Source organism: Ambystoma mexicanum, chromosome 3q (assembly GCF_040938575.1).
Source record: "Ambystoma mexicanum isolate Mex_15411 chromosome 3q, UKY_AmexF1_1, whole genome shotgun sequence".
NCBI classification, from domain to species: domain Eukaryota; kingdom Metazoa; phylum Chordata; class Amphibia; order Caudata; family Ambystomatidae; genus Ambystoma; species Ambystoma mexicanum.
In genome coordinates, this window is record NC_090926.1 from 178062077 (window position 1) to 178084704 (window position 22628).

The 22628-nt window shown below is 42.4% G+C and overlaps 1 protein-coding gene across 1 annotated transcript in view; it reads left to right on the top strand.

Annotated features, from left to right (window-relative positions):
• LOC138582290 (thiol S-methyltransferase TMT1A-like) overlaps positions 1-21569 on the top strand; it is a 329532-nt gene extending 307963 nt beyond the window's left edge. The window contains exon 3 of the mRNA XM_069653428.1: positions 20870-21569. The gene's annotated coding sequence lies outside the window, so the exon portion shown is untranslated. The remainder of the gene's footprint in view (positions 1-20869) is intronic.
• The last annotated feature ends 1059 nt before the right edge of the window (positions 21570-22628 follow it).

Here is a 22628-nt window from a genome sequence, read left to right on the forward strand (position 1 = left end):
CTAATCCCAGTCTTTCTTTGAAGAACTTGTGGGCTCTAATCAACGATCTCTGCAGTTCTATAGGTGTTAAAACAGGGTCATCTGCGTAACAGAAGATACTGTATATAACAATATGACCCATTCTCAGGGGATTCAACCCCTACACCTTCTAGTGCCTTCCTGATTCTAATGGAAGTAATGGACAAATGTATAGTAGAGAAAAACAAAAAAGCACAAACAATTTTCTGTGCCAAATACTTTTCTCTAGCATACAACAACAACCATAATCAATGGACCTTTATAACAATTCACGATCTCTGCAGTCCCCTTTCCAGATCAGGCACGTGGATAGCACGTGCACACCCTCACACAAGACAGCCCTTCTACTCTTTTCACTTTTATGTTTGGAACACCATCTCATTGCCTGCTTTCGAACAGTCACAAATCCATCAACCAATGACTTCCAAAAACACTACATGTAACCATATGAACATATTAAACTTACACAAACCAGCTGTCACTTAACAATGTTCTAGAAATATTTTCCTTCTGCATTTCCTTTACTTATAGAACACAATTATGCATGGTACTGCTATAAATGCACATACACATTGTGCAGTAAGAGAAGTGTATCAATGAAAGGGGGGGTAGGGATGAGCAAGTACTCATGGAAGGCAAGGAAGGAAGAGCCAATAGGGACCAATGTGGAAGGCCAGTACCTTACTGCTTGGCCAGAAGTGTCCCAGGGGTGGGGTGAACAGCCTCCAGACAGTTGACCCGCAAGGGCAGTGCTGAAGGGAGGGCTGGAGGGGGAAGGTACTGGTCTCAACTAGGTATAGTGCTTTGGACCTATAAAGTTAATGAGGCACCAGGCCACCAGTGTTAGTGTCAGTGGAATAAGTTAGCAGAGAAACGAGAAAAGGAAAGACAAGGACAGAAGCAGAGTTTTTAAAAGATTCCGGAAACTTACTTAAAGGGGCAGGAACTTTTCCAAAGAAAGGCACCAGCTAAACAGAGAGATCTACCTCCCCTCTCTGTCTGGAGAGAAGTTTCACAGACAATTGGACTTAAACAAGCACAAGCCTCTAGCAGGAGAGTATTTGGGGACAGAAAGTTGGAAATGGCGTGGTCCCAGACCCCAGAAAACCTTGTGCATGATGCAGATAGTTTTCAATGTTCTCCTTACAGCCACCAGAAGCCAGTGTAGGAATTGTATGGCTGCTGAGATACAATCCGTAGCCTTCAGGCCAAGCATAATTCTTGCAGCCGTATTCTATATTAGCTAAAAGGTCCGTACAGAACAAAAGGGCAGGTTGACAAAGAGGCCGTTACAGTAGTGCAGCCTACAGAAGACAAAGTCTCTTGAAACATTGACCTTGTAAGGGAATGTAAAGAAACGTAGAATTCCTGCAAAGAGGTGAAGCTCAAAATGAACCTTTTTCAAAAGGTCCAACATGTGAGGAGTCAAGTATAGAGAACAGTCAAAGATAGCCCCACATTTTTTGGCCTCACAGAATGGTGTGGATATAGAGCACAAGGACAGCAGCCATAAAGTAGCAAGGAAGCAGGTCACAAGTGTCCCAATAACAAAAATATCAGTCTTACTGGCATTCACACAGAGATTGTTGGCCACAAACCATGCCTGGATAGGGATAGGCAATCGGGGATGAGAGAGGCAGATAAGAAATGAGTAGAGGAAAGTTTCATGCAAAGTTGTGTATCATCACGATAAAACTGCAAATTAGGAGAGGAGCACATGAGGTGAGCCAGAGGGACGACATACATATTAAAGAGCCACACCGATACGATCGATCCCTGGGAGACGCTGCAGGTAGAAAGTGAGGTGCTGCAGGACAAATGGCCCGGTTGCAGATGGAAAGGGCAGTAAGTCAGGAAAGAGGTCAGCCAGTCCAATGGCCGGTCTATGATCCCAAAGGTATCGTGGAAGGTATCGTGGAAGCGTTCAATAAAGATAAAATAGTTCACTGTGTCAAAGGCGGAGGACAGATCAATAAGCACTATCCTCAATTATACTTCAATCAAAAATACCATATACACTTCAATTACTTAATTTCACCATTTTACAAATACGGTATATTCCCCTTATACTACTTATAATAATGATACACACATTATTATAGTGCATGTGGCCAGTGGCCAGATTCTACGGGGCACAGCCTATGGCCATGCCCCGTAGAATCTGGCCACTGGCCACAACCACCATAATTCAATGAAACCATATAGCAAGCATTTACAATACACCTTTGAATAACAAAACTCACCCAGATCCCCCACCCGCCCCCAATCCCGATAACGTACACAGACACATTCACAGCACACAGGCCATCACGTACACAGCTTTTTTCCACTTATAAAAAGAGCTCTAACTTATCTTTTTTTCCACTCCCCCTCCCTTACCAAGCCCTTTTTCATCCACAGAATAACCCCAAATATATTTTCCAGACAGCTTTTCCTCATTCCTCAATAAGTAAATCAAAGTAGGTATTTGTCCTTGCCGAGAGCCAAGCCCACTGTCTATGCACTAAAGTTATATGGCTATTTTGTATACTTACATGTAGACACTTTGGAAAAATAAAAAACGACACAAATATGGAAATTCATGCTTTCAGGTCCTTGCTCCACTCCAGCATTTGAAGCTGTAGCCTCAAGCAGAATATTCTTTCCCATTCAAACCTAGGCCTTTGGCCGTGCCGCATGCCCCAGTAAGCAAATCAGAGTACACATTTGTCCTTGCTCAGGGCCAGGCCCGTTCCCAGGTACAAAAGTTATATCACCATTTTCTGTAATTACATTTTAACACTTTAGAAAAAATAAAATACAGGTTAGATTTGCAAAACCATGCTTTGAGGTCCTTGCTGATGCTCCTCGTAAATGTTTTCTGAAATCGTATCCAGCACTTCGAACTGTATCCACAAGCAGAATTTGTTTTCACATCGCAACCTATCCCAATTTCAAATAACTTTAACACATAACCGGTCCATGGTGCCCATGCCCACTTTAACCCTGTTGCCAGTCCCTGATGGCCATAGCCAGTAGCCACATTGTCCAAGTCATTGCCTTTGGCCATAACTCGGACAATCTGCCCATTGCCCATGTCCACAGGCTATACCTCAGTCACCAATGGTATATCACTATTTTTTGTAACTAGATTAAAACACTTTTCAAAAAATAAGACACATTTGCAAAACCATGCTTTCAGGTCCTTGCCAATACTCCTTGCACAAATTTGCTTCAAATCCGTCCATGTTTTATTTTTGAAGAGTTAAAATGTACATACATAAAATAGTCATATAAGTTAGCCCCCACTTAACAAAATCCATTTAACCTTTCCACAAACATTCAAGGTTTGGTCTATAATGTTTCTGAAACCTTTTGTGCAGATTCGTCTAACGGCAACAAAGTTATAAGCCATCTAAACATGTTCAACTCCCCCCCTCTAATTTTGGCCCCTCTTGACAAAATCTCACAAAACTTTGCAAAAACTTTCAAATCTGGATCTAAAACCTTTTTGCAAAAGTGTGTGCAGATTCGTCAAACAGCACCACATTTCTTAGCCTTTTTTATATATTTTGGGACCTCCACTCTAATTTCACTTCCTCTTGGCAAAACAGCACTTTACAGAACCATTCAGTGTCAGGTCCAAAATAATGATGCAACATTTCATGCAGGTTCAATGAGTGGCGCCAAAGTTACAAGCCTTCCAGAAACTGCTTTTCACCAACCCTGCAATGCAGAAATATATATACATGCCCCCGAACATCTGAGATGTGCGCGGACATCGCAGGGCTGCCCCAGACAGCCCTCTTTATAGCCATATCCCATCCAATCCTCATAACCCCTCACCTACGAAGAGATTGCTTAATTAGTTTAACAAGTGCAATGTTGTGTTTTTTAATATGTTTCCACTGCACTATCCGCGTACACCGGCGTAATGTCCACGAATCTAACATTGCGGCCATTTCAGAAAATATGGCACACCTCATGTTTTGTTGACCAATCAGCGGACGCGTCCGATGTCCAGGGACTTCATGCCGCCTTCTGACCCAATCAGAGGCCCCACCGCTTTCTGAACCATTCGGAGGCCCGTCCGCAGACCGAACACAGAAGTGAGTCCGCAGACCGAACCTAGATATCACGTTTTTCTTTTTACCTACTTTTTGACTGTTTAAAAAGAAATTTGCGGGACGAATGTCCACTAAATTTACAAAAGCACGCTTTCGGGACCAAGCCGCCACTCCTGCTGCAAATTTGGTGAAAATCGATCCAGCAGTTTGGGCTGTAGGCGTGAGCACATTTTTTCCATTGCATCTATGGGAAAAAACACAAATTTTGAGCCCCCTCTATAACGTTGCCCCCCTTCACGAAACCTCACGAAAAACCTAGCAGAATCAATCTGACTAGGCCATATACTTTTTTTTGCAAAGTTTAGTGAGGATTCGTCCAGGGGCATGGGGGGCCAAGTTATAAACAGCCCATTTGTCCTATGGGTTGAGCAACGTAACCATAACTTGGCAGCCGCTACCGCAGGGTGTGTGATATATATAGATATATATATAAAGGGGAAATGTGTGGATATGTTTGTGTGCGTGTGTTTGTCTGTTCGAAATGTTCAGCATACTTCCCAATATGCTACAAACCTGAAAATTGGCATGTTGGGAAGTTCCATGGTGTAGACAATGTAAAAAGTATAAAATGTAAATGTTTCTAATTTTGTCCTTTTTTAAAAAGTTTTTTTTAAGCATTCTGCAATGTATGTGTGTGTGTTTTCTGAAATGTTTAGCACACTTCCCAACATGCTACAAACTTGTAATTTGGCATGTAGGTAGGTTCCATGGTGTAGACAATGTACAAAGTATAAAATATGAATGTACCTTTGTCTTATTTTGTTGTTGTTGCAGGAATTACTGTGCAATGCACGGTTACAACTGCTAGTTCATATACAAGGTAAATTCCACTTTTCTGCAGTCCTGAGAAGGGAGGGCAATTCTGGGTCCAAAGACTGCGTCACGTGGCCCTGAAAAGGAAAAGATCACATGCTCCCAAAAACAAACTCACATCAACAGCCATAACAAGATCCTATTTGACTGTTAAAACTGAGGGTGTTTTATAATACCAGATTCCAGACAAAGCTGCTGCTGCTGCTGCTGCTGCTTATGACACCAATAACCAGTGACAGCCATTTTACCAATTGGATAGATCCAACATCATATTTATGCCTGACTCCATCCTCTGCTCCCGGTGCTCTGTTAACATTCGGTTCTTGTTCCCTTGTGCGGACTCGAATAACCACCACAGTTAGCCTCATCCCAAACCTTCTACCCTGCTGGTGTTTTTGACCAGGCTCCTTACCTCTCAGTGTTAGCACTAGAGGGACTCTCTAGGGCACATGACAAAGCTGCATCATAGCACCAAATAGTTGGAGAACCGATGGTCACGCAATTATTTTGGTAGTAACAAAGACAGAAACCCTTTTATTGTCTTGCAAGACAATCTACATAGCTGCATGTTCAAACTAAGAAGACAATTGTGCTATAACCTGATCCGCTCACCAGACTTCCACCTTTATAGGTCACAACTCTATGACCAAAACTGAAACCCACCAGAGAGACCTACAAGAATAGAAACTCACTGTCCAGTCCCTAAGAGGAGGCCACCATCCCCCGGCAAGTTCATTCTAAAAGATGCATAAGTCTGACTTTGATGCACATGTCTCTGCTGCACTGAACACATGACTTGGATTATTCTGGAAAGCTCCCACCCAAGGACAATCAGGATTATTTCCTTCTTATATTATATATTATATATTCCTTCTTACATGTGAATGTAATTGTCAACTTTCACCTACTGAAACCCTCAGTCCGAATTCTCTATACCACGTGACACCTCTGCTGCCTCGCACAGAACCGATGCCTCAACCACTTTCATGGTTAAACTCGAATGATGCACTTTAGTCCCAGAATACATAAAAGAGTAATAAACAAATTATTATATGACAAGTCCATTATACTTTCTCATTATTCACACCTTCCCTCCATCCATGCCAGTCATAGTGTAGTCCCTAAGATCCTGAGGTATGATTAACTTGGCCTGTCTAGCAACAATATAGACATCATACAGGCTGCCAGAAAAAACTCAACTAGATGTCAGTATTCCTATACGTGGACCTGGTACTTTATCTCTGGTGCCTGGATCAGAAGACAAAACCATTCACTTTCTCTCTGGGCACTGTCCTTTATTTCATCTCTGGCTTGGCTAAGTTAAGCTTCAAGTTGGAATTCAGAAGAATGTTTCTTCTGCACTCAGCACCCACCGCACCTCATGGTCTTATCCTGTTATTCACTGATTTGAATGGTCTTGAAATGTCATAACCACAGGGCATCCCATCCTATATTTGCCTCTTCCCAGGTTCTGACAATAGAGACAACCTTTTCTATAAACATCACTTTAGCATGTAGGGTCCGTTAGCTTGAAGTCCTCTGCAGCAACAGTCCATGCTTCATTTAATATTTGTTGTATTTATTTAGGAAGAGCATATACATCTACCAGAACACTTCCATAGTAACACATGGATGACTGGCCAGTCCTGGGTCAGGTGCCTTACAAAATAATAATTAAGCATTTTTATAGTAGATACATGACCTGATGGTGATAGGTACAGGAGCAGTACATTGACCGAGGACGCATACAAAGTAGGTCATAAAGTCAGACATTCAGGAAGGAATAATAGATACAGGTGAAAATAAGTGCAACTATGAAAAGTGGATAACAGTTGATGAGGAATAATGTTGTAGATTGTAGATTGTTGGTACTCTTTCAAACTTTAGGAGCTGGAGCTTGAGGGTTCATTTCAATGAGCAGAGCTTGTTGTTTCAATGTTGTCAGGGTGCTCCATTGCAGGGGACCAATGAGGTTGAAGAAGCAGGAGGGTGTTCAGGTGATTCCATGTCTTAACATCGCTGGAAAAATGGTTGTATAAAATATTGTGGCAAAAATGCTGTGGTTTTCGTATATAGGATACGGGGGACACCCCCGCAATCCCTGGACCCATTATACCATTTAAGGGGAGCGGGGGACAACCCTGCAACCCTCGCTCCCCTTAAATGGTATAATGGGGTACACATTTACTGGGTCAAACCACACCATTTTTGACACAATTGTTTTTACCGGCAACATTTTTGCCGCAATTTTATTACCCGATACCGTTCAGGGAGGTGAGGAACAGACACACTGAGGAGGGCGCTAGAGCTTGGGGTTAAGAAAGAAGAGTAGCATGATATAGTGGAGGATAGGTGGAGGGAGAAAGACAATTAATAGATTTGAACATGAGAAGAGGTTTGTATAGAGACCTGTTGTGCATGGCCAGCCAGCCTGAAAGAAAAGGAGAGGTTTGGGAGGAAGATTATAGAGGGTGTGTTAGGTAAAGTTGAGGACTTTTGTATGGGAGCAAAGGATTAGCTACAGAGGACCAGGAGGAACCCCCAGCAGCAGTGAAGGCCATAGATGACCAGGGTAGATATGAGAGCTATGGCAGAGCGATAGGTGAGAAGGGGGCTGACCTTATGGATTTTTAATCAAAGCTTGGCTGCAGTACCTGTAGAATTAGTTTAGGATTGCTATCAAAACCCCCATAGTTGCAAGCCTCGGCGGAGGATGTGAGTAGGCCAGGGCAAAAAGAGATTGGGGGCGTGGGGTTTGGGAGGATGGTTAGATGCTGGAAGATAGATGGCCTGGGAAGAGTTGAGCACTAGGCAGCAAGGGACAACACAGTGATGGCTGTCAGAGAGGCAGTTGGCAGTTCTCTGGTATTGTATGGGCTAAAGCAGGGGTAGGAGAAGATGATTTAGGTAGAAGAATTCAAAGGAGCAGATGTATTTTTACAAAGGGATGAGGATGAAAAGCAGAGGTCCCAAGAGTGAGCCTTGACAGATGCCTATTGGGAGAGGAGTAGGACCAGTCACCTCTGATGTGACTCCATGAAATGAAGAAAGAATGATCAGAGTTGTATGAGGCAAGTCAGGTGATAGCAGTTTCCTGGATCACAAGATTAGAGAGGGCTAATAGGAGAGAATTGTGTTTACTATGTCAAATGCAGCATACAGGTCCAATAGAATGAGAATGGAAGAGAGTTTGAAGTGTTGAGCTGAGGAAAGTAAGTCAATCACTTGGATCAGTTCTGCCTCATTAGGGGGACATCTGGGGACAAATTGAGGTAGGTCTCAGGGGCCATTAGCATTGAGGTAGCTAGTGATCCCATTAAAGACTACTCCAGGAATTATGAGTAGTGAAGGAGGAGTGTTAGTAGCTGGCTAGGAGTTAAGGTCGGCAAAGGGATTCACAAGGAAAAGGCAGTGCTCTGGACACATTTTAGCTTCCTGCCAAAAGTTGTTTCCAGATTACATTTAAATTGGAAACTAATCTACCTGTTTTATTTTCAAGTGCAGAATCTGAGGGCGAGATGACTTTTTAGCATCTGGACTTTGGAAGGACTATCAGGTTTCACCTTGCAAGGGCAAAGGGCTTCCACTTCTCTGACTACCTTTTTGCCTCGTGAGGCTGCCCTACACTGGGCACAAAGCACCAAAGATGACTATCTACCTTTGGGTGGTTAAAGGAATGGTTCGCCCAAAATTTTTTATTTCAAAAATAGATAGGCAATATTAAAAAACACAGTCCCTGTGTAAAATTTTGAGCACTGGGTGGCTTTTCCTTCATTGGTGCCAGGACTCGGAGGACACGGACCGGAGACTACAGGCAGAAAACGCGGACCGGAGACTACAGGCAAAAACACTATGCGGTTGTTTTCCGCAATGCTAAATGCTGCAGTGTTTCTGCCTAAATCTGCTTTCCCATTTGGGGCTCTAAGGCTTTCCCCCTTGGGGAGCCCTAGAGCCCCAAATGAGAAAGCAGATTTAGGCAGAAACACAACGCGGTTGTTTTTGAAAACGGAGGAGCCTGAGAAACTTAGAAAGAAAAACCGCAGCGTTTTCAAACACAATAACGTTGTATTTATGTTTGCGGTCGCTTCAAAAGCGACCGCAAACATAAATACGTTTTTAAAGCTGCGGTTTTATTTCTAGGTTTTCCGGGCTCCTCCCGCCCGGAAAACGTAGAAAAAAAAACACAGCTAGTGTTTATGTTTATTAAAAAAAAATAGCACTTACCGAGATGCAGCTGCAGCTTTCCTGCCTGTAGTCTCCGGTCCCTGTCCTCCGCGAACAGCACCAATGAAGGTAAAGCCAACCAGTGGTAGCTTTTGTTTACTACAGCTGGCTAGCTTTTCCTTCATTAGTGCCGCAAAAGCCAAAGTGAACACAGCGGCGGGCATCCATTTCACAAAATGGATGCCCCCATGTGCTTTTTTTTTAGCTTGATTTGCTCAAAATTTTACATAGGGACATGGAAAAAAATTATTGCCAATCGATTTTTTTTAATATTGCCTATCTATTTTTGAAATAAAATGTTTTGGGCAAACCATTCCTTTAACTGTATTTTGGACAGTTACTCCATCAGAAAGGTTGGCCCTCTTAAGAGGACTCATGCCCTTATAATAGTAAGAGCTAACATGGCTTGAGTGTCTTCCCAAAGGCATGTCTCCCCAGAAAGACTTATGGAAGGTGGCTACCTGTAAACATTACTTTCTAGAGCCCAGCTCCAGAGTTTATGTTCCTGCTGGCCAACCTTTACATCCTAAAATCTTTGTTTTAGATAATTAATTTGGTTATTTTATATTATTGGCTTGGCCTGTCTTCATCGTCCCAGCTCTAGGATGCTTTGAAATACATTATGTATAGGCACATTATAAAAACCCAATAAATAAATAAATCTCACATATTATGGAGGGAATTGGGAGTAAAAGCTAGTAACTCACAGTAGTGACTATGATATGATCTGGCATTTATAACGTGCCTATACACAAGTGTTTCACAGCGTAGCACCCTTTCATACATACAACCCTCTCTGCTATACTAATGTAAAAGTAACCTGCTCTCTAAAAAAGACCAGCAGTTATGCCGCAGCATGTGCAAGGGATGTAGGAATGCTTTATTTGAATTCCTTCTTGGCTGCATAATTATCATGAAATGGCCCTTGCTTTCTGAACATTTTCTTATATATCCAGTTTGGGGTTTATGTGACAAAACCATCACGAAATGGCATCTGAAGACGGTGTGAAAGCCCCAGCTTCTTAATTTTTTTAATTAATTTAAAATTATGAAGATAATTCTGTTTATGAGTCTGGTAAACAGATCCCCTTTCATAAAAATCTCCATGCGAAAAGCACTGGTCTCCTGACAACTGTAGCACCTGCTCTTCAGTGGCACGGGCAGGTTGTGACAGTCACTGTAGTCATAAGTGGCATTTTTAACTTCTGCTGCTCTGATTCAAAATATCATATTTTATGCCTTATCCATCTGATGTCAGGGTAATCTCTAAGAATAAGCCAAATCTAGTTACTCTATGAGCAAAAAATTAAAGCCACACCAATTTGATATTATACAAGTATTTTCAGCTCTGTGAGCCCTGGCGAGCCATGTGAGGGCAATGTATATTCTTCGCAGCCTAGCTGGATGCTGTATTCGTTTGATTTCCCCAGGAGAAAGTGTAACATTTCCTCTGCGGCACAGGAGCTCTCGGCAGGAGGTCTCCTGGGCACCTTGCTTCAAAGGGATACTTGCATTACAAAGGCCAGCCTCAAACCAGGGTGATGCACTACCGAGGGCCTTTGAAATCAGTAGGCATGGGAAAGGGGTGGAATATAGTAGCCAGAGAGGGAAAGGTGAACCTGCAGAGGAGGTCCACCATCTTGCCTTTTTGTTGGGGTTCTTTCCCTTCCTGTCCCTCCATTTCCTGCAAGACAAGGCACTCTGGTTTTGATGGAAGGGTCACTTGTTACAGCAACGGAGAGTGGATCCCTTACAGCATGCTTGCTTTTGTCAAATCCCCAGTGACAATTTGCCTTTAAAAGGAAGAGGTCTACCACTCATTCCTTGATACATTTTGGACGTTCAAGAAGAATTCATTGGATCTTTTTTCGGAGTGCAGTCAATTCCAAAGTACTTCAACAGGGATGTGAACCTCGAAAAGCAAGTAACTCACAAGCAAGCAAGTGTTAGCAGGGAAGAAAAGGAGTTCAGTTCTTTCAGTGAACTGTGAAAGGTGGTTCCTAAAGGTTTTGGGTGTTTTCGGATTTTGTATTTTTCTTTTTGCAGAAGAGGTCAGAAAGTAAGGTGGGAAGGGAAATGAGAGAAACGGCACCAACCATAAATATGGAGGGGCAGGTGGACAGGGGAAGATGTTGCACATGTGTTACATCTAAGGTGGGGGCAGTGTTTCTCATGCTCCTTGATTACAGCTTTAAAAGCACTTCAACATTGCTTTCCCCTGCAGAATGGTTTGTTGCAGTATATACAGAGTACTGTTGTGTTCGAAAGATATGGATCAACAGCTGCTTTTATCGCTTGCAAGATAGCTCGTGGGATTTTGTGTACCACCAAAGTAGGCTGTGTGCTTACAGTATTGGTTGAGGACGATGAGGTGGAGGGAGACAGCCTACTACTTCTTAAGAAAGGAACAACCTTTCAGAGTGCATTGCAGTGGTTGGATTTGGTGTTGCGGCGCATGGAGGAGGCCCTGTAGGAGTACTGTTCAGGTAGTCCACGACTGAGTGCATTTCACTTTATTAGGTTTAGCCTTTGGTACATTGCCAACAGTGGTAAAGAACTACCACACCCATGATTCTCTCTGGGTGCTAGAGGTAGGCACTTCTCTACCTCATCTTCTTGGTCGCCGTCTTTGTCTTTTCAAATACTGTGCTTTTTTGGTTGTGTAGGTCTTCCACCTGGTGGTGGTGGGGGTATTGGCTCTTGGCTCTTGGGGAGGAGGGATGGCAATAGCTGATGCCATTTTTAAGATAAATAGCAGTTTTGCTAATACTGCAAGTATGTGCTCTGTGCTAGATTGTTAATGGATTGTAAGAGGATTCAATTCAACACTACAGCTAAGTCAACGCCTAGTCTATAATACTGAATGAAAACCCTTATTGATATACCTTTATGTCCAGTTCATGCGTTCTGGATGACTACCCCTATATAACACCCCTCTCTTGGAATCCTCCTGACCCCACTGAGCCAAGAAGTAGTTCTGTTTTGCAAGTTAAAAGGTTTATTTGATAATTTAAACAATAGATATATATATCACACTTTATAATAAATTAATAATTGAATAGCACACTTAATCTGATATGATAAAGATTAACAACGGAGAATCTGGCACTAACACGCTTCTCTATAATCAATAAGGAGTTGACATGAAATGGATAAGGTAGCACACAGGTGAATAGGAACAAAAGAAGAAGGTGGTACAGAATGCTTTATGTAAGCTCAGGTGGATGCAATATTCAATGAATGCAGTACAGAAAATACTCAATATGATTCAACCAAACAATGTAATCACTTTTCTCTGGCTATTCACTCCCCCCATCTTTATGCAATGCAAGGAAATGGGAGAAAAGCACACAGTTCTCAGAAATGCAATCAATGTAATTCAGTTCAATCCCCCCCAAGCACGCTTAAAGAAAACAGATAGGAGTTTTGAAAACACAGGCCCAAATACTTTTATATGTGCTAGCAATGGATGAGAAATATGCTGGAAATGCTTTTAATTCCCTTTCAGAGGTTCAGGGTGAGTGATATCTAGTTAATATTAGCTCAGGCTCACTCTTGCAATGATTCAGGGATAGTTTTTATGAGGCAAACGATTTTCTGGCAAATGGAAGGCAAGCAGCAGCTGATTTTTACACGTAAATTTACAAGAAATTTGCAAATCGCGGTAAAATTCGCGAATGCGCCGAGCGCTATTACAGAGGAACTACAAGGACTATCACTATCGTTTTGGGGTCCTAAGAAAGCCTAGGATCTCAGCTTCCAGATGAAAGTTACTGCAAGTCTCTAAGACAAACGGTCGCGGAGATATGAGCGATTTAGTAAAGGTCGTTTTTGGTTTTGCAAATTTTAAACGCAGCACTTTGTCAGTTTTAAAAATGATGGCAGGATAACACAATTGCTAAGCTGCTGTTCTACTTAGATTAAAAATGGATTGAATTATATGATTTTAACTAAGAGATGTGTGCTGAGTTTTGCTGAGTACTCACAAGAGATTTTAAACAGGAAGGCGGCTTTGTCACGATCTGGTCAACAGGTCTGGACTTCGGACGGTCTCTGGGCACAGCGTCTGGTCTCTGGAACTGCTAACATGGGTCTGGGTCAGCTCTGCTCTCTCTCTGGGTACAGCACTGCTTCTGGATTCTGGAGATTGAGGGATTTGAAGTCTCTGTTTATCTTGGAGTCTAAGTGTTGGCTCTTTGAAAGTTGATGGAGGTAAGTATGGATTTTTCCGGCAGAGCTTCCAGCTGCAGATGGAAATGAAGGTCCCTATCTGTCCTGTCTGTCTGCTTTTATGTATTTTGAGAGTGGGTGTGTATGCAGCATCACTAGGCCCTACCCCTCTTCACTTGCCATTGGTCCAGCTTTCATTTCTCCCCTGATTGGGGAAGCTAAGTTGTGTCAGAGTGATGTCAGCCATTTATGATCTCTTGAAAAAACTCCCCTGTCATCTGTGCACCCAAATCTATATATGATCAAAACACATATTTCACAGTTACACAGTTGTTTGAAATTACATACCCATGTCACATATCACATGAGGTATACTCTGTCCCAAATCTGCTGTTTCTAAGAGCTTGCATTGAGAAATGGCACATATTTCACTTTTTAACGGATTTTGCAATTTCTGACATTGACCCAAATTGACATACATGTGCGCAGGGAGTATGGACATTAACTGATGAAGTTTCAGATTTTTAACATGCACACATTTAGAGTAATATCTTCTTTTCCGCTAAAACCCCCCTGAACATACCACCGGGTCCTACCATGTCTTAAAACGTGAGCAGAAAAATCACAAGAATTATGGTATCATTTATAACATTTTCACATGTCCGCTCTATGAATGATCCATCTTTTTAAAGTTATGTTCTGGCTCCAAAGGGGTGTGGTTTACCCTCAGCACAAGGTTGAATTTCTGGTTTTTCCAGTTCTGCCAAGCCAGCTTGCTCTCACAGGCAGTGCTCCTCCCCTTTCCTTCAGGAGGAAGCCACTTTTTACGACCATTTACGACTCCTGCCATAAACCATCTGCCTGGGTAAAGGGGGTTACATTGTTCAGAGCTCCTGTATTCTGTAGGGGGCTCCCCTTAATTCAATTATCAGAGAGATGGTATATCCTTAGTGTGGCCAGCAAAAGGCAGATAGGCCTGGGAACACAGTTGTGACTCAAGTTTCACTCCTGATGGGGGTAGCTGTCAAGCAAAATCAAGTTCCTTAAGCCAGACTTTCAGCTAACTGTCATGTTTTTTGTTGCTTTTTAAATTAACTTGCAATTTTACACATGCAGCTAGAATGCTGATTCTAAGTGCAAAACTATGACATTTCAACAGTTACAAAGGCATGTGACACCAAACATAGGTCACTCATTTAATCTAAACATTTTCTATTTTAGTGTCTTTAAATCCAGTGCAACTTAAACTGCTGACTCCATAGCAGTTTTGTTATAAGAATTGTTTTGGGCTCTTCATTTCCCAGATTTTGTAGGCACACAACACTCCATTCTACCAAATGTCTGCTGGTGTCCAGTGAATATTTTGCACATGTTGCAATGTTTGAAAATAGGCATTTTGAGCCTGCCTTCAGAGAAACACAGGGTGGTTTTAAAGCGCTTTGAAGCTAACCGGCGCTACTGTTTTTCCTTTGGCAACCCATTTCCCTCATGGCAACCCGGCCTATCATTCTCGCACTGGTGGGTGGCAAGTGAGGCAACCATTTTGGTGTGCGCACAAACTGCGCAGCTTTCCTGGATTTCGGCGCACATGTGGGTTTTCCGCCATCTTGAACTTTCTAAGCCCACAGCACCAATTGTTGTAGCATGATAGCTTGCACGTGGGTCAAGACACCCAACAGGATAATGAGTAAGAATAGGTGTAGGAGCTGTGCAAGGGTACATTTTGCACTTCAAAGTTCCTCCTAGATCAGCAGAAAATGCAGTTTCAAACTGTTCGTGAAGCATGGACCCATTTGCGAAGAGCAGATGCCTTCGCGGACACGTCCTCATGCCGTGCGAAAAGCCTGCAATGAAGTCAGACGTTCACAAAAACAATGGAAAAAGTTGCAAAAAGAATATAGGAGTGTTAAAAATAATACTAGAAGGTGGGGAATGGCAGAGTTTTACGGTAAACCTTTAATTGGACAAAAATGTTGCTATATTGGGGTAAGTATGATATTAGTAAGGTGTAGAAAATGAAGGGTGCACTTGTAAAAACCCATGAAATTCAGTGAAAAACCTTTGTTGAAGGGACGTTATGGTTAAGTTGCACTAATATAAACCTATAAAATTCAATGAAAAAATGTTGTTAAAGGGACGTTATGGTTACAAGTGAAACCGAAAACCCCCCCGAAGTTAGCCAGTTGTAGTAAACTAATCCACCATAACTCACGCCACCACCGTGCACTGCTGAGACTAACACCCAGGACATGAACGGTAGTGGCGCGAGTTATGGTTGCTTAACTTACCATAGCTGGCGAATATATATTTTGCAAAGTTTGGTGAGGATTCGTCCAGGGGGGGGCAAAGTTATAAGCTGCCCACAAAGTGCTCTTTCTATGAAATTTTCTATGAGATGTTCAACTTAACCATAACTACACGGCCCCTACCGGAGGCTGTGTAATATTAATATATATATATATATATATATATATATATATATATATATATATATATATATATATATATATATATATATATAATCACAGTGATCAATTTATGTATCCCTTTCTTATGAAGAGGCTTTCCACCATACTGCCCTGCCCTCATGCCACCACACTGCTTCTCTCACTAATCTTGTCCCTGTCTACCCCATCTCCCATGCGTGTGTGTGTGTATATGTGTGTGTGTGTGTGTGTGTGTATATATATATATATATACGACAATCAATATAACTAACTAAAGCAGTTTACTATGAATATCATGCAAGTGAAACCATTGCAGACCCTCTCTTTTTGGATTATGTGGCCATTATGATTTAGCTTACATAGGCAGGGCAGCCATGTAAAGGTTTTCCTGAGGCCCAGGCAAGCAAAGGCTGCATCACATATAAGTCAGTATAAGTCAACTACTGCCCGAGCACCAGCCTGCCTAGCCACAAAGCCAAACCATTGCAAGGTTTGAAACTAAACTGGCACGCAAAGAGAAAACCAGAGAACAGTCCTTCTCTTGCTGCACTCTAGTTTACTGGAACACCATCCCGGTTGCAATCAGGACCACTGAAACATTTTTGCAGTTGAATAAGGAAACCAAGAACCTGCTGTTCAGGGAATACATAGGAGTCAAATAGTACCTGTTACTCCTATGTATATACCAGCCCTTTAGTCTGGAATCTCCATGCTACTCTCGATTCTAACCTCCCCTTCCATGGCATCTGTTAACCCAGATTACGTGTACAGTAGCTCGGTTGCTTCCTAGCTAGGTGTCCACTATATAAAAGAAAGGTTTGAAAAAAAGGGTTAAAAGTATGCATTTTTACAGAACCGTTTTCATACAATAAGGCTAAAAGTTTATTGCTTTTACAGGCAGTTCTTAAGAAGAAGAATGAAGTATTCCAGTGCTCTTACTTTGTAAAATGCAACAAGCAATCACAAACAGGCCTTTTTCACACGAAGAACCACAACCAAATTCTTTTTCTTACCTGTAAAGTAGGTCTTTGTGTGTCAACTGATGCAAATAAATCCTTTTTATTTGCCAGGCCGCACTTTATAGACCGGGTACATAAACAAAACCCACACAGCACTTAAATAGGTTGCACACTACATAGATCCTGTACATTTAAACCAAAAAATTGTTGAAACATATTTTACTTATAAATCAAACTCCCTGTGTTTCGGTATTTTGACTATGCAACCAAAGACAAGTTCTCTTCAGGGCAGTGTCAGCATCTGCATTTATGTCTTACCTTGGCTTGATTGAATTCCCTCGATCGCAGCAAAGACCCTGATGAGGCAGCTTCAGTGCAGAACTCTAGGTAGCTGAAGAGAGGAAAATGTCAAATCACATTTGCTATCATATTCTGGCACTACATGACTAGAGGCAAATGACAGTCTTTTTTCTTGCCCGATTACAGTAATCTACTTCTACCAGTGCAATCACATTCAGAGCGGTCAGGTGTTCTACCAAAGAAAAGTTCTCTCCCATTTGCAGACAGATGAGTGCACCTTAATACCACTTCTTATGGTTACTCTTACCTTACCTAAACTGTTAACAAAGCAATACCTGTAAAACAGCTCAAACGGCTGACTTATCCTCTGCAAAGGTCTCTTTCCCTGGAATCATCTCTGCACAGCTAAACAGTCTTTTTGAGTGTAGTCTGCACTCAAAAAGACTGTTTAGCCTTTGTTAGCAAGTGTGACACCCCACGAAACAGAGAAAAACAGGTCAAACAACTTGCTAATTTACAGAGATGGAATAAATCATTGGTACGCTGTACTACTAGTCCGTTCGCTTTTTACAGAACATACATTTAATTCAAAGGCTCGTGAAACGCATCTTTGACTTTTTTTCTTTCTCCTGTCCCAACCCAAATATAGAATCGGGTCAGGCCGGTCATTCAAGCACTGCCAGATTCCCAAGTCACTTTAGACGCTGTATATGTGTGTGTGTGTGTGTGTGTGTGTCTGTCTAGCAGTCAAAGCTAGGCACACCCGCACACAGAGTCTGTGGCTCTGCAGGTCGTTAAGGTACTCAGGTTGCAAACACATTTCTTTTATCAGTGGCAGAGCCTTTCATATGCTTAATGAAACATTTCCAAATGAAATGGCTTGCAGAGCACTAGTTACCTTGCAAATGTTTGATGGTTAAAGTGAGCAACAAAAAGCGCCCATTTAAAGATTTGTTTGTATCTGTGAATTTGCTTTAAGTCACTAATCAAATGTTTTAACATCATGAATAACAACGAGCTGGACAAAGAATCTGCATATCTATCTTTGTTTATTTCAAAACTTATTTTAATACATGTCTTAAATCACTGAAAGAAAGTACAGTGGAGTTAACTAGATTTTTCAGGTTGGCATTATCTTGCAATCTGGGACTTAGTTTACCATTCAGGATGTGCAAATTAACGCAGGTCCTTATAGCAATATGTAAAGCTGAAGCCACAATTCTATTCTTTTAGCTTTACATGTTGTTATAAGGGCTTTATTATACAATGTGTGGCTTTTTTATGCAATTTGTGTTTTTGTAAGTCAACTAGACATTACTGGCTCACATTCAGGCTTGGACTGCATTATAGGGCAATAGGCCCATGGCCGAACCAAAAATGCAAAATACTTGTGTGGGCCAGTTTTTTGGGTCAAGCTTGAACACTTTTTTGGCCATTGTGAGCCAGTTTGAGTTATTTCAATATGTGGCTAATAGTTTTGACCAGTGTTGCTGAAGAACTATTCTTTAAAATGTACAATTTGCATCACATTTTATCAAAAACCTCCCCCTTGGGTACTATTCAAACAGCATCACAAAAGGAATTAATTCCCATTTGCAATGGTGGGCAACTTTTTCGGTCCGGCCCTGTAGACTCTGTAGACCTTGAAATCAAACAATGTGAGCCAAAACACTGCCACTAGTACTCCCGCTGCCCTGCTGCACTACTGATTAATAGGCAGGTGGGGGAATGGCTATGTGTCCGGAAGAGCTGGGAAAACGGTGTGGCCTGGCAGCAGCATTTTTTGAAGTATCTTTTTCATCCCTGAATCCCTGGACTCAGGGAACGAAAACGAAACTCTGCTGACTGATGGCAGGCGCAGGCCCGGTTGCGGGTGGGCCCTCTGGACTGGGGTCAGCCTGAAACAAACTGTCAATATTTATGTGTGGCATGAATTTTGTTTTAGGTTTCCCGCACTCCCCGTCCTGGGCGTATGCAGGAAACTTAAAAACGAAATTCATGCCAATTATGAATATACTTCTCGAAGGACTATATTGGCATGAATTTCGTTTTAAGAGTCCTGTGCTTCCCTGGCCTGGTGGAGCCAAGGGCAGGCCACGGCCACCACCAGGAAGAAACTTGAAGCCTTCAGCCCAGGGGAGTTAACAAGTTATATGGGCTCCCCCAGGCTGAGGGCTTCAAAGGGCAGCCCTCTCCATATGGGCTAGCCCAGGCCTGGGAAGCCTGACATTTTGAAACATAAAGGCCTGGACCATGGAGCTGGAGTGAAGGTTCCAGAAGCTGCCTTGTGCTGTGGGTGGCCCCGGCCTCTATCATTTCCCTTCACATGCTGGGGTGGGATCAGCAGCTCCTGACCGCACCCCAGCTAATGACAGGCAAGGATAGGGGGCGGGCCATGACTCCCAAGGCCTCACCGCACCGTGTTCATTGCTTTGGGACTCCCAATGCAATGAACACAGTGGGGTGAGGCAAGGCCTCAGACTCGCTATGACGTAATTGTACATGTCTCCCTGGGCCTTCTGATTTGTGCATGTGGGGCTGGGCTGCACCGAAAAGTGCCCTTACAACCCTACATGCGCAGTCAGAAACCAATTGGAGGGCATTGCTCCTCCTGCTGGCTGCTGAAATGTACTGCATGCAGCCAGCATATACAGTGGTTGCTCGTTATTGAAAGGAGATAATTAAAGGAGGGGCTCCGCCCTACATGCCCTCAATAACGAGCCGCCACTGGCAGTAGATGTTGTATTTTAACTACTTATTTTGACATGCAAATCAGGGCTTAACAAGGTGAATGACCTCCTAGTGCCTAGCTTGCATTCATGATGGTCACTAGGTCGTTGGCTGTAAATCAGTCACATGCAAATGTCGAGGCTTTCATGTCAGTACCATTCCACTTCCATCAGAAACATTTCCCAGACGTTCCTCCTTCATCGGGTATCAGGTAATATTATCGCCACCAAAAATATCGCCGTACATATGGTCGTCGGGAACGGCCATAGGCGATATTTTTGGTGGGGATAATTTATGGGGTAAATGGATGGGTGGGTTGCGGGGGTGTCCCCCGCTCCCTTTTAAAATATATGGGGGTGGCAGGGGTTTCCCCCCGAAGGTTCCATGGGGTAATATCGCCGCAAAAATATGGCGAAATCTTTTGTATGGCGATATTTTTGCAGCGATATTATCACATGGAACCCTTCATCGAATGGCATCCTGTCTGGGAACAATGCTTGCTTACTGCGCATATGCTAGCAGACCAGGAAGTGGTGATGAAAGTGGAATGAACGCTGACTTGCAGATGTTGCTTCGGGCACATGAAGTTTCCTTGCAGCGTTGAAACGGGCGCCAGGGAACTGGGCTTCTGTGAAAGGGGCCTCATTGAAACTTCATAGATTCGTCAGTACACCATATTCTCTCTTTTTCAGAACATGGTGCTTTTGAGATAAGTGTTGTTCCTTCTTGGAACAACACATTTCTATTTTTAAACGGACCTCTGAATCGGGCCCTCAGTAGGAAATGTCAGACCTCTCGGGCAAAGCTGCCATCAGCACAGGCTGGAAAAGAGCGCAAAGACCAGGAGAATCCTGGCCAAACCTGGTGGGTAGGCAGGTATGGTGGCAGAAAAGACAGATTTTGGGAAGAGCAAGTGAATACAAGCATGCAGGAATTAATGAAAGGTTTACGTTTTTGTTATAGTTCTCTACCCTGTGAATGTCTTTACTTTTACTGTAATTACTAGTAGAACATACTAGTGTCATTGCTACCTATTGTCGTTTCTTTTTCTTATGGTTCAAGTTTACTACCATATAATTTTCTATGTATTCATGTCTTTCAGGGTGTGCCTGCATATCACTCTGCCAGGAGCCGTTTCTTGCAGCAAATTGCCATCTCACCCAGAAGTGCCTGATGCCACCTGAACAGGGAAACCTAGATTGTTCTGAAAATAGACCATTTTTCGAGCTCAAGCTACAACATATGTGAAAAACTTCCCAAATGCGCTTTCTTCTTCTGCTGCTGCTGCTTCGCATCATTAGGCGTGCTGTTAACAACTTTCATCGGACACATTGACAAAACAATGTTTGTGTGGATATGCTTCCATGTTTGCATTTGTGTAATCCACTGCATACAATTATTTGCCAATGGAAAAAAGGGCTGCAAGGGAGAGGGGTAGTCAACAAACAGTAATAAACACTGGGCTGGTCAAATAGATGCGTAAGAGCACCCCTATATAATACTGACTAGCACCACAGCCTATTCAGTGAAATGTTAGTGACCCTGAGAAAATGTCGTTGTCCTGTGACCTAAGGTGGGCATGTGAAGGAGCCACACTTCTCTGTTGGGGTGTGGGGGATATGAGTTGTCGTTCTACCTATTTTCTTTCCTCCTGTATCGTATATGGTCCCCCTAACCCACTTGATTTTTACTATGTTTAGGCCAGGGAGAACTGAATGGTTCTAAAATGTGTTACCTGACTAACTTCTATGCGTTGTGGTGAACACATTAAATTTAAATGAATAAAAGGTTTTAAATAAAAAGTCTTTTCATTATTGGTAGAGACTAATAACCCGAACACTAAAACCCTGACTGCCAATGCCTGAGATTTCCATGTTCTTTTAATCCATGAAGACGATTGCTTTTCTGCTTTGGCTTTTTTGCCGAGTAACCGGGAAGATACGACGCAGGCTGCGGGCACACTTTCTTTCAATTCTCTCTAACCCACTTCTCAAATATTGGAAGCAAAATTACTCTTCTTTGTTGAAATCTTAACTTGGGGACCCCATTTTTTTATCCTGCCCTTCTCTCTTTATGGTGGAGGAAAGTATTTTGACCAGTAAAACATAGTTAATCTTTTCCACTAACTCCAGTTTTTATTTTTTTATAGTATCATATAGTTGTCAACTTTTTAAATACTTTCTTAGATTTTTAAAACAAAACAATTTCAACATCAAAAAACCCATATACTGCTTTTGAATTCAACTAGCCTTTAGCAGAGAAACAAAGAAAAGAAAACTGCCTACAACTGCAGCGATAATGTCAGTCCATTTCCAATTTTAGATAAATACAGAGTACCACCTTCATTGTTATACCCACTGCGATCCAAACTGAATGCAAACGCCAATCCTCCAGATTACTCTATACTCGCATAGATAATGCCAATCCTTTTCCAAAATGTGGTTAAATACAGAATACAAGCTTCCTGGATGCCACCCAGGAAGATATTCCAGAGGTTATCAGAGGAATAGTTCACCGCCATACCTGCAGATCTTAACGCCTGGAGTCATACGTTTAGTAGCAAGGGACAGACAGTCAATAGATGTTGAGCAGACTCCATACAATCCTCCCCGCAAAAGCGACAAAGTCTACCCGCTCTTGGAATGTTTATCCATGCACCAGTAATTTCAAGCGTCCTCACACGGTTGAATTTAAGTTTCAGGTACTCCCAAATTAATGTGTTACCCAGAAATGTGCAAATATAGCTTGCGATACCCACTCGTTCACTTATATGTTTATAAGAAAAAAGGCAGCTCCTTGCTTTGTAAGTACAGATACGCTTTTATGGTTGACTTATAGTGAGAACGTGGCAAAAGGAGTGC